The sequence below is a fragment of the Symphalangus syndactylus genome, chromosome 14 (assembly GCF_028878055.3).
Source record: "Symphalangus syndactylus isolate Jambi chromosome 14, NHGRI_mSymSyn1-v2.1_pri, whole genome shotgun sequence".
NCBI classification, from domain to species: Eukaryota; Metazoa; Chordata; class Mammalia; order Primates; family Hylobatidae; genus Symphalangus; species Symphalangus syndactylus.
In genome coordinates, this window is record NC_072436.2 from 3,067,111 (window position 1) to 3,080,984 (window position 13,874).

Sequence of the window (13,874 nt, forward strand, 5' to 3'; positions counted from 1 at the left end):
AGTGTTTCAGAAAGGCTCAATCAAAAGTAAGGTTCAACTCTGTTAGTTGAATGCACAGAACAGAAAGAAGTTTCATACAATGCTTCTGTGTAGTTTATATTGGAACATATTCTTTTTTCCAGTATTACCCACTTAGCGCTACGAATGTCCAGTTGCATTTTCTACAGACAGAGTGTTTCAAAACTGCTCAATCAAAAGTATGGTTTAACTCTGTTAGCTGAATGCTCAGATTAGAAAGAAGTTTCACAGAATGCTTCTGTGTAGTTTATATTTGAATATATTCCTTTTTCCACTACTACTCTCTTAGCGCACCAAATGTCCAGTTGCATTTTCTACAGAAAGAGTGTTCAGATCTGCTCAATCAAAAGTATGGTTTAACTCTGTTAGCTGAATGCACAGATCAGAAAGACGTTTCACAGAATGATTCTGTGTAGTTTATATTTGGAGACATTCCTTTTTCCACTATTACCCTCTTAGCGCTCCGAATCTCCACTTTCATTCTCTACAGAAAGAGTGTTTCAGAACGGCTCAATCAAAACCAAGGTTCAACTCTTTTAGTTGAACAAACAGAACAGAAAGAAGTTTCACACAATTCTTCTGTGTAGTTTTTATTTGTAGACATTCTTTTTCCCAATATAGGCCTCTTAGCACTCAGAATGTCCAATTGCAGTTTCTACAGAAAGAGTGTTTCAGAACGGCTCAATCAAAAGTAAGGTTCAACTCTGTTAGTTGAATGCACAGAACAGAAAGAAGTTTCATACAATGCTTCTGTGTAGTTTATATTTGAACATATTCTTTTTTCCACTACTACCCACTTAGTGCTACGAATGTCCAGTTGCATTTTCTACAGACAGAGTGTTTCAAAACTGCTCAATCAAAAGTATGGTTTAACTCTGTTAGCTGAATGCTCAGATCAGAAAGAAGTTTCACAGAATGCTACTGTGTAGTTTATATTTGAATATATTCCTTTTTCCACTACTACGCTCTTAGCGCTCCAAATGTCCAGTTGCATTTTCTACAGAAAGAGTGTTTCAGAAAGGCTCAATCCAAAGTAAAGTTCAACTCTGTTAGCTGAATGCACAGATCAGAAAGAAGTTTCACCAAATGATTCTGTGTAGTTTATATTTGAAGACATTCCTTTTTCCACTATTACCCTCTTAGCGCTCCGAATCTCCACTTGCATTTTCTACAAAAAGAGTGTTTCATAACTGCTCAATCAAATATATGTTTTATCTCTGTTAACTGAATTTACAGATCAGAAATAAGTTTCACGGAATGCATCTGTGTAGTTTTTATTTGAAGATATTCTTTTTCCCAATGTAGGCCTCTTAGCGCTTAGCATGTCCAATTGCAGTTTCTACAGAAAGAGTGTTTCAGAACTCCTCAATCAAAAGTAAGGTTCAACTCTGTTAGTTGAATGCAAAGAACAGAAAGAATTTTCACAGAATGCTACTGTGTATTTTATATTTGAATATATTCCTTTTTCCACTATTACCCTCTTAGCGCTCCGAATGTCCACTTGCATTTTCTACAGAAAGAGTGTTCAGAACTGCGCAATCAAAAGTATGGTTTAACTCTGTTAGCTTAATGAACATATCAGAAATAAGTTTCACAAAATGCTTCTGTGTAGTTTTTATTTGAAGATATTATTTTTCCCAATAGAGGCCTCTTAGTGCTCAGACTGTCCAATTGCAGTTTCTACAGAAAGAGTGTTTCAGAAAGGCTCAATCAAAAGTAAGGTTCAACTCTGTTAGTTGAATGCACAGAACAGAAAGAAGTTTCATACAATGCTTCTGTGTAGTTTATATTTGAACATATTCTTTTTTCCACTATTACCCACTTAGCGCTACGAATGTCCAGTTGCATTTTCTACAGACAGAGTGTTTCAAAACTGCTCAATCAAAAGTATGGTTTAACTCTGTTAGCTGAATGCTCAGATCAGAAAGAAGTTTCACAGAATGCTTCTGTGTAGTTTATATTTGAATATATTCCTTTTTCCACTACTACTGTCTTAGTGCTCCAAATGTCCAGTTGCATTTTCTACAGAAAGAGTGTTCAGATCTGCTCAATCAAAAGTATGTTTTAACTCTGTTAGCTTAATGCACAGATCAGATAGAAGTTTCACAGAATGATTCTGTGTAGTTTATATTTGGAGACATTCCTTTTTCCACTATTACCCTCTTAGCGCTCCGAATCTCCACTTGCATTTTCTACAGAAAGAGTGTTTCAGAACGGCTCAATCAAAACTAAGGTTCAACTCTTTTAGTTGAACAAACAGAACAGAAAGAAGTTTCACACAATTCTTCTGTGTAGTTTTTATTTTTAGACATTCTTTTTCCAAATATTGGCCTCTTAGCGCTCAGAATGTCCAATTGCAGTTTCTACAGAAAGAGTGTTTCAGAACGGCTCAATCAAAATTAAGGTTCAACTCTGTTAGTTGAATGCACAGAACAGAAAGAAGTTTCATACAATGCTTCTGTGTAGTTTATATTTGAACATATTCTTTTTTCCACTATTACCCACTTAGCGCTACGAATGTCCAGTTGCATTTTCTACAGACAGAGTGTTTCAAAACTGCTCAATCAAAAGTATGGTTTAACTCTGTTAGCTGAATGCTCAGATCAGAAAGAAGTTTCACAGAATGCTTCTGTGTAGTTTATATTTGAATATATTCCTTTTTCCACTACTACGCTCTTAGCGCTCCAAATGTCCAGCTGCATTTTCTACAGAAAGAGTGTTCAGATCTGCTCAATCAAAAGTATGGTTTAACTCTGTTAGCTGAATGCACAGATCAGAAAGAAGTTTCACCGAATGATTCTGTGTAGTTTATATTTGAAGACATTCCTTTTTCCACTATTACCCTCTTAGCGCTCCGAATCTCCACTTGCATTTTCTACAAAAAGAGTGTTTCATAACTGCTCAATCAAAAATATGTTTTATCTCTGTTAACTGAATTTACAGATCAGAAATAAGTTTCACAGAATGCATCTGTGTAGTTTTTATTTGAAGATATTCTTTTTCCCAATGTAGGCCTCTTAGCGCTTAGCATGTCCAATTGCAGTTTGTACAGAAAGAGTGTTTCAGAACGGCTCAATCAAAAGTAAGGTTCAACTCTGTTAGTTGAATGCACAGAACAGAAAGAATTTTCACAGAATGCTACTGTGTAGTTTATATTTGAATATATTCCTTTTTCCACTATTACCCTCTTAGCGCTCCGAATGTCCACTTGCATTTTCTACAGAAAGAGTGTTCAGAACTGCGCAATCAAAAGTATGGTTTAACACTGTTAGCTTAATGAACATATCAGAAATATGTTTCACACAATGCTTCTGTGTAGTTTTTATTTGAAGATATTATTTTTCCCAATAGAGGCCTCTTAGCGCTCAGAATGTCCAATTGCAGTTTCTACAGAAAGAGTGTTTCAGAAAGGCTCAATCAAAAGTAAGGTTCAACTCTGTTAGTTGAATGCACAGAACAGAAAGAAGTTTCATACAATGATTCTGTGTAGTTTATATTTGAACATATTCTTTTTTCCACTATTACCCACTTAGCGCTACGAATGTCCAGTTGCATTTTCTACAGACAGAGTGTTTCAAAACTGCTCAATCAAAAGTATGGTTTAACTCTGTTAGCTGAATGCTCAGATCAGAAAGAAGTTTCACAGAATGCTTCTGTGTAGTTTATATTTGAATATATACCTTTTTCCACTACTACTCTCTTAGCGTTCCAAATGTCCAGTTGCATTTTCTACAGAAAGAGTGTTCAGATCTGCTCAATCAAAAGTATGGTTTAACTCTGTTAGCTGAATGCACAGATCAGAAAGAAGTTTCACAGAATGATTCTGTGTAGTTTATATTTGGAGACATTCCTTTTTCCACTATTACCCTCTTAGCGCTCCGAATCTCCACTTGCATTTTCTACAGAAAGAGTGTTTCAGAACGGCTCAATCAAAACTAAGGTTCAACTCTTTTAGTTGAACAAACAGAACAGAAAGAAGTTTCACACAATTCTTTTGTGTAGTTTTTATTTGTAGACATTCTTTTTCCCAATATAGGCCTCTTAGTGCTCAGAATGTCCAATTGCAGTTTCTACAGAAAGAGTGTTTCAGAACGGCTCAATCAAATGTAAGGTTCAACTCTGTTAGTTGAATGCACAGAACAGAAAGAAGTTTCATACAATGCTTCTGTGTAGTTTATATTTTAACATATTCTTTTTTCCACTATTACCCACTTAGCGCTACGAATGTCCAGTTGCATTTACTACAGACAGAGTGTTTCAAAACTGCTCAATCAAAAGTATGGTTTAACTCTGTTAGCTGAATGCTCAGATCAGAAAGAAGTTTCACAGAATGCTTCTGTGTAGTTTATATTTGAATATATTCCTTTTTCCACTACTACGCTCTTAGCGCTCCAAATGTCCAGTTGCATTTTCTACAGAAAGAGTGTTCAGATCTGCTCAATCAAAAGTATGGTTTAACTCTGTTAGCTGAATGCACAGATCAGAAAGAAGTTTCACCGAATGATTCTGTGTAGTTTATATTTGAAGACATTCCTTTTTCCACTAGTACCCTCTTAGCGCTCCGAATCTCCACTTGCATTTTCTACAAAAAGAGTGTTTCATAACTGCTCAATCAAAAATATGTTTTATCTCTGTTAACTGAATTTACAGATCAGAAATAAGTTTCACAGAATACATCTGTGTAGTTTTTATTTGAAGATATTCTTTTTCCCAATGTAGGCCTCTTAGCGCTTAGCATGTCCAATTGCAGTTTCTACAGAAAGAGTGTTTCAGAACGGCTCAATCAAAAGTAAGGTTCAACTCTGTTAGTTGAATGCACAGAACAGAAAGAATTTTCACAGAATGCTACTGTGTAGTTTATATTTGAATATATTCCTTTTTCCACTATTACCCTCTTAGCGCTCCGAATGTCCACTTGCATTTTCTACAGAAAGAGTGTTCAGAACTGCGCAATCAAAAGTATGGTTTAACTCTGTTAGCTTAATGAACATATCAGAAATAAGTTTCACACAATGCTTCTGTGTAGTTTTTATTTGAAGATATTATTTTTCCCAATAGAGGCCTCTTAGCGCTCAGAATGTCCAATTGCAGTTTCTACAGAAAGAGTGTTTCAGAACGGCTCAATCAAAAGTAAGGTTCAACTCTGTTAGTTGAATGCACAGAACAGAAAGAAGTTTCATACAATGCTTCTGTGTAGTTTATATTTGAACATATTCTTTTTTCCACTATTACCCACTTAGCGCTACGAATGTCCAGTTGCATTTTCTACAGACAGAGTGTTTCAAAACTGCTCAATCAAAAGTATGGTTTAACTCTGTTAGCTGAATGCTCAGATCAGAAAGAAGTTTCACAGAATGCTTCTGTGTAGTTTATATTTGAATATATTCCTTTTTCCACTACTACTCTCTTAGCGCTCCAAATGTCCAGTTGCATTTTCTACAGAAAGAGTGTTCAGATCTGCTCAATCAAAAGTATGGTTTAACTCTGTTAGCTGAATGCACAGATCAGAAAGAAGTTTCACAGAATGATTCTGTGTAGTTTATATTTGGAGACATTCCTTTTTCCACTATTACCCTCTTAGCGCTCCGAATCTCCACTTGCATTTTCTACAGAAAGAGTGTTTCAGAACGGCTCAATCAAAACTAAGGTTCAACTCTTTTAGTTGAACAAACAGAACAGAAAGAAGTTTCACACAATTCTTCTGTGTAGTTTTTATTTGTAGACATTCTTTTTCCCAATATAGGCCTCTTAGCGCTCAGAATGTCCAATTGCAGTTTCTACAGAAAGAGTGTTTCAGAACGGCTCAATCAAAAGTAAGGTTCAACTCTGTTAGTTGAATGCACAGAACAGAAAGAAGTTTCATACAATGCTTCTGTGTAGTTTATATTTGAACATATTCTTTTTTCCACTATTACCCACTTAGCGCTACGAATGTCCAGTTGCATTTTCTACAGACAGAGTGTTTCAAAACTGCTCAATTAAAGGTATGGTTTAACTCTGTTTGCTGAATGCTCAGATCAGAAAGAAGTTTCACAGAATGCTTCTGTGTAGTTTATATTTGAATATATTCCTTTTTCCACTACTACGCTCTTAGCGCTCCAAATGTCCAGTTGCATTTTCTACAGAAAGAGTGTTCAGATCTGCTCAATCAAAAGTATGGTTTAACTCTGTTAGCTGAATGCACAGATCAGAAAGAAGTTTCACCGAATGATTCTGTGTAGTTTATATTTGAAGACATTCCTTTTTCCACTAGTACCCTCTTAGCGCTCCGAATCTCCACTTGCATTTTCTACAAAAAGAGTGTTTCATAACTGCTCAATCAAAAATATGTTTTATCTCTGTTAACTGAATTTACAGATCAGAAATAAGTTTCACAGAATACATCTGTGTAGTTTTTATTTGAAGATATTCTTTTTCCCAATGTAGGCCTCTTAGCGCTTAGCATGTCCAATTGCAGTTTCTACAGAAAGAGTGTTTCAGAACGGCCCAATCAAAAGTAAGGTTCAACTCTGTTAGTTGAATGCACAGAACAGAAAGAATTTTCACAGAATGCTACTGTGTAGTTTATACTTGAATATATTCCTTTTTCCACTATTACCCTCTTAGCGCTCCGAATGTCCACTTGCATTTTCTACAGAAAGAGTGTTCAGAACTGCGCAATCAAAAGTATGGTTTAACTCTGTTTGCTTAATGAACATACCAGAAATAAGTTTCACACAATGCTTCTGTGTAGTTTTTATTTGAAGATATTATATTTCCCAATAGAGGCCTCTTAGTGCTCAGAATGTCCAATTGCAGTTTCTACAGAAAGAGTGTTTCAGAAAGGCTCAATCAAAAGTAAGTTTCAACTCTGTTAGTTGAATGCACAGAACAGAAAGAAGTTTCATACAATGCTTCTGTGTAGTTTATATTTGAACATATTCTTTTTTCCGCTATTACCCACTTAGCGCTACGAATGTCCAGTTGCATTTTCTACAGACAGAGTGTTTCAAAACTGCTCAATTAAAGGTATGGTTTAACTCTGTTAGCTGAATGCTCAGATCAGAAAGAAGTTTCACAGAATGCTTCTGTGTAGTTTATATTTGAATATATTCCTTTTTCCACTACTACGCTCTTAGCGCTCCAAATGTCCAGTTGCATTTTCTACAGAAAGAGTGTTCAGATCTGCTCAATCAAAAGTATGGTTTAACTCTGTTAGCTGAATGCACAGATCAGAAAGAAGTTTCACCGAATGATTCTGTGTAGTTTATATTTGAAGACATTCCTTTTTCCACTAGTACCCTCTTAGCGCTCCGAATCTCCACTTGCATTTTCTACAAAAAGAGTGTTTCATAACTGCTCAATCAAAAATATGTTTTATCTCTGTTAACTGAATTTACAGATCAGAAATAAGTTTCACAGAATACATCTGTGTAGTTTTTATTTGAAGATATTCTTTTTCCCAATGTAGGCCTCTTAGCGCTTAGCATGTCCAATTGCAGTTTCTACTGAAAGAGTGTTTCAGAACGGCTCAATCAAAAGTAAGGTTCAACTCTGTTAGTTGAATGCACAGAACAGAAAGAATTTTCACAGAATGCTACTGTGTAGTTTATATTTGAATATATTCCTTTTTCCACTATTACCCTCTTAGCGCTCCGAATGTCCACTTGCATTTTCTACAGAAAGAGTGTTCAGAACTGCGCAATCAAAAGTATGGTTTAACTCTGTTAGCTTAATGAACATATAAGAAATAAGTTTCACACAATGCTTCTGTGTAGTTTTTATTTGAAGATATTATTTTTCCCAATAGAGGCCTCTTAGCGCTCAGAATGTCCAATTGCAGTTTCTACAGAAAGAGTGTTTCAGAAAGGCTCAATCAAAAGTAAGGTTCAACTCTGTTAGTTGAATGCACAGAACAGAAAGAAGTTTCATACAATGCTTCTGTGTAGTTTATATTTGAACATATTCTTTTTTCCACTATTACCCACTTAGCGCTACGAATGTCCAGTTGCATTTTCTACAGACAGAGTGTTTCAAAACTGCTCAATCAAAAGTATGGTTTAACTCTGTTAGCTGAATGCTCAGATCAGAAAGAAGTTTCACAGAATGATTCTGTGTAGTTTATATTTGAATATATTCCTTTTTCCACTACTACTCTCTTAGCGCTCCAAATGTCCAGTTGCATTTTCTACAGAAAGAGTGGTCAGATCTGCTCAATCAAAAGTATGGTTTAACTCTGTTAGCTGAATGCACAGATCAGAAAGAAGTTTCACAGAATGATTCTGTGTAGTTTATATTTGGAGACATTCCTTTTTCCACTATTACCCTCTTAGCGCTCCGAATCTCCACTTGCATTTTCTACAGAAAGAGTGTTTCAGAACGGCTCAATCAAAACTAAGGTTCAACTCTTTTAGTTGAACAAACAGAACAGAAAGAAGTTTCACACAATTCTTCTGTGTAGTTTTTATTTGTAGACATTCTTTTTCCCAATATAGGCCTCTTAGCGCTCAGAATGTCCAATTGCAGTTTCTACAGAAAGAGTGTTTCAGAACGGCTCAATCAAAAGTAAGGTTCAACTCTGTTAGTTGAATGCACAGAACAGAAAGAAGTTTCATACAATGCTTCTGTGTAGTTTATATTTGAACATATTCTTTTTTCCACTATTACCCACTTAGTGCTACGAATGTCCAGTTGCATTTTCTACAGACAGAGTGTTTCAAAACTGCTCAATCAAAAGTATGGTTTAACTCTGTTAGCTGAATTCTCACATCAGAAAGAAGTTTCACAGAATTCTTCTGTGTAGTTTATATTTGAATATATTCCTTTTTCCACTACTACGCTCTTAGCGCTCAAAATGTCCAGTTGCATTTTCTACAGAAAGAGTTTTCAGATCTGCTCAATCAAAAGTATGGTTTAACTCTGTTAGCTGAATGCACAGATCAGAAAGAAGTTTCACCGAATGATTCTGTGTAGTTTATATTTGAAGACAGTCCTTTTTCCACTAGTACCCTCTTAGCGCTCCGAATCTCCACTTGCATTTACTACAAAAAGAGTGTTTCATAACTGCTCAATCAAAAATATGTTTTATCTCTGTTAACTGAATTTACAGATCAGAAATAAGTTTCACAGAATGCATCTGTGTAGTTTTTATTTGAAGATATTCTTTTTCCCAATGTAGGCCTCTTAGCGCTAAGCATGTCCAATTGCAGTTTCTACAGAAAGAGTGTTTCAGAACGGCTCAATCAAAAGTAAGGTTCAACTCTGTTAGTTGAATGCACAGAACAGAAAGAATTTTCACAGAATGCTACTGTGTAGTTTATATTTAAACATATTCCTTTTTCCACTATTACCCTCTTAGCGCTCCGAATGTCCACTTGCATTTTCTACAGAAAGAGTGTTCAGAACTGCGCAATCAAAAGTACGGTTTAACTCTGTTAGCTTAATGAACATATCAGAAATAAGTTTCACACAATGCTTCTGTGTAGTTTTTATTTGAAGATATTATTTTTCCCAATAGAGGCTTCTTAGCGCTCAGAATGTCCAATTGCAGTTTCTACAGAAAGAGTGTTTCAGAAAGGCTCAATAAAAAGTAAGGTTCAACTCTGTTAGTTGAATGCACAGAACAGAAAGTTGTTTCATACAATGCTTCTGTGTAGTTTATATTTGAACATATTCTTTTTTCCACTATTACCCACTTAGCGCTACGAATGTCCAGTTGCATTTTCTACAGACAGAGTGTTTCAAAACTGCTCAATCAAAAGTATGGTTTAACTCTGTTAGCTGAATGCTCAGATCAGAAAGAAGTTTCACAGAATGATTCTGTGTAGTTTATATTTGGAGACATTCCTTTTTCCACTATTACCCTCTTAGCGCTCCGAATCTCCCCTTGCATTTTCTACAGAAAGAGTGTTTCAGAACGGCTCAATCAAAACTAAGGTTCAACTCTTTTTGTTGAACAAACAGAACAGAATGAAGTTTCACACAATTCTTCTGTGTTGTTTTTATTTGAAGATATTATTTTTCCCAATAGAGGCCTCTTAGCGCTCAGAATGTCCAATTGCAGTTTCTACAGAAAGAGTGTTTCAGAAAGGCTCAATCAAAAGTAAGGTTCAACTCTGTTAGTTGAATGCACAGAACAGAAAGAAGTTTCATACAATGCTTCTGTGTAGTTTATATTTGAACATATTCTTTTTTCCACTATTACCCACTTAGCGCTACGAATGTCCAGTTGCATTTTCTACAGACAGAGTGTTTCAAAACTGCTCAATCAAAAGTATGGTTTAACTCTGTTAGCTGAATGCTCAGATCAGAAAGAAGTTCCACAGAATGCTTCTGTGTAGTTTATATTTGAATATATTCCTTTTTCCACTACTACTCTCTTAGCGCTCCAAATGTCCAGTTGCATTTTCTACAGAAAGAGTGGTCAGATCTGCTCAATCAAAAGTATGGTTTAACTCTGTTAGCTGAATGCACAGATCAGAAAGAAGTTTCACAGAATGATTCTGTGTAGTTTATATTTGGAGACATTCCTTTTTCCACTATTACCCTCTTAGCGCTCCGAATCTCCACTTGCATTTTCTACAGAAAGAGTGTTTCAGAACGGCTCAATCAAAACTAAGGTTCAACTCTTTTAGTTGAACAAACAGAACAGAAAGAAGTTTCACACAATTCTTCTGTGTAGTTTTTATTTGTAGACATTCCTTTTCCCAATATAGGCCTCTTAGCGCTCAGAATGTCCAATTGCAGTTTCTACAGAAAGAGTGTTTCAGAACGGCTCAATCAAAAGTAAGGTTCAACTCTGTTAGTTGAATGCACAGAACAGAAAGAAGTTTCATACAATGCTTCTGTGTAGTTTATATTTGAACATATTCTTTTTTCCACTATTACCCACTTAGCGCTACGAATGTCCAGTTGCATTTTCTACAGACAGAGTGTTTCAAAACTGCTCAATCAAAAGTATGGTTTAACTCTGTTAGCTGAATGCTCAGATCAGAAAGAAGTTTCACAGAATGCTTCTGTGTAGTTTATATTTGAATATATTCCTTTTTCCACTACTACGCTCTTAGCGCTCCAAATGTCCAGTTGCATTTTCTACAGAAAGAGTGTTCAGATCTGCTCAATCAAAAGTATGGTTTAACTCTGTTAGCTGAATGCACAGATCAGAAAGAAGTTTCACCGAATGATTCTGTGTAGTTTATATTTGAAGACATTCCTTTTTCCACTAGTACCCTCTTAGCGCTCCGAATCTCCACTTGCATTTTCTACAAAAAGAGTGTTTCATAACTGCTCAATCAAAAATATGTTTTATCTCTGTTAACTGAATTTACAGATCAGAAATAAGTTTCACAGAATGCATCTGTGTAGTTTTTATTTGAAGATATTCTTTTTCCCAATGTAGGCCTCTTAGCGCTTAGCATGTCCAATTGCAGTTTCTACAGAAAGAGTGTTTCAGAACGGCTCAATCAAAAGTAAGGTTCAACTCTCTTAGTTGAATGCACAGAACAGAAAGAAGTTTCACAGAATGCTACTGTGTAGTTTATATTTGAATATATTCCTTTTTCCACTATTACCCTCTTAGCGCTCCGAATGTCCACTTGCATTTTCTACAGAAAGAGTGTTCAGAGCTGCGCAATCAAAAGTATGGTTTAACTCTGTTAGCTTAATGAACATATCAGAAATAAGTTTCACACAATGCTTCTGTGTATTTTTTATTTGAAGATATTATTTTTCCCAATAGAGGCCTCTTAGCGCTCAGAATGTCCAATTGCAGTTTCTACAGAAAGAGTGTTTCAGAATGGCTCAATCAAAGTAAGGTTCAACTCTATTAGTTGAATGCACAGAACAGAAAGAAGTTTCATACAATGCTTCTGTGTAGTTTATATTTGAACATATTCTTTTTTCCACTATTACCCACATAGCGCTACGAATGTCAAGTTGCATTTTCTACAGACAGAGTGTTTCAAAACTGCTCAATTAAAAGTATGGTTTAACTCTGTTAGCTGAATGCTCAGATCAGAAAGAAGTTTCACAGAATGCTTCTGTGTAGTTTATATTTGAATATATTCCTTTTTCCACTACTATGCTCTTAGCGCTCCAAATGTCCAGTTGCATTTTCAACAGAAAGAGTGTTCAGATCTGCTCAATCAAAAGTATGGTTTAACTCTGTTAGCTGAATGCACAGATCAGAAAGAAGTTTCACAGAATGATTCTGTGTAGTTTATATTTGAAGACATTCCTTTTTCCACTATTACCCTCTTAGCGCTCCGAATGTCCACTTGCATTTTCTACAGAAAGAGTGTTCAGAACTGCGCAATCAAAAGTATGGTTTAACTCTGTTAGCTTAATGAACATATCAGAAATAAGTTTCACACAATGCTTCTGTGTAGTTTTTATTTGAAGATATTATTTTTCCCAATATAGGCCTCTTAGCGCTCAGAATGTCCAATTGCAGTTTCTACAGAAAGAGTGTTTCAGAAAGGCTCAATCAAAAGTAAGGTTCAACTCTGTTAGTTGAATGCACGGAACAGAAAGAAGTTTCATACAATGCTTCTGTGTAGTTTATATTTGAACATATTCTTTTTTCCACTACTACCCACTTAGCGCTAAGAATGTCCAGTTGCATTTTCTACAGACAGAGTGTTTCAAATCTGCTCAATCAAAAGTATGGTTTAAATCTGTTAGCTGAATGCTCAGATCAGAAAGAAGTTTCACAGAATGCTTCTGCGTAATTTATATTTGAATATATTCCTTTTTCCACTACTATGCTCTTAGCGCTCCAAATGTCCAGTTGCATTTTCAACAGAAAGAGTGTTCAGATCTGCTCAATCAAAAGTATGGTTTAACTCTGTTAGCTGAATGCACAGATCAGAAAGAAGTTTCACCGAATGATTCTGTGTAGTTTATATTTGAAGACATTCCTTTTTCCACTATTAACCTCTTAGCGCTCCGAATCTCCACTTGCATTTTCTACAAAAAGAGTGTTTCATAACTGCTCAATCAAAAATATGTTTTGTCTCTGTTAACTGAATTTACAGATCAGAAATAAGTTTCACAGAATGCATCTGTGTAGTTTTTATTTGAAGATATTCTTTTTCCCAATGTAGGCCTCTTAGCGCTTAGCATGTCCAATTGCAGTTTCTACAGAAAGAGTGTTTCAGAACGGCTCAATCAAAAGTAAGGTTCAACTCTGTTAGTTGAATGCACAGAACAGAAAGAATTTTCACAGAATGCTACTGTGTAGTTTATATATGAATATATTCCTTTTTCCACTATTACCCTCTTAGCGCTCCGAATATCCACTTGCATTTTCTACAGAAAGAGTGTTCAGAACTGCGCAATCAAAAGTATTGTTTAAATCTGTTAGCTTAATGAACATATCAGAAATAAGTTTCACACAATTCTTCTGTGTAGTTTTTATTTGTAGACATTCTTTTTCCCAATATAGGCCTCTTAGCGCTCAGAATGTTCAATTGCAGTTTCTACAGAAAGAGTGTTTCAGAAAGGCTCAATAAAAAGTAAGCTTCAACTCTGTTAGTTGAATGCACAGAACAGAAAGAAGTTTCATACAATGTTTCTGTGTTGTTTATATTTGAACATATTCTTTTTTCCACTATTACCCACTTAGCGCTACGAATGTCCAGTTGCACTTTCTACAGACAGAGTGTTTCAAAACTGCTCAATCAAAAGTATGGTTTAACTCTGTTAGCTGAATGCTCAGATCAGAAAGAAGTTTCACAGAATGCTTCTGTGTAGTTTATATTTGAATATATTCCTTTTTCCACTACTACGCTCTTAGCGCTCCAAATGTCCAGTTGCATTTTCTACAGAAAGAGTGTTCAGATCTGCTCAATCAAAAGTATGGTTTAACTCTGTTAGCT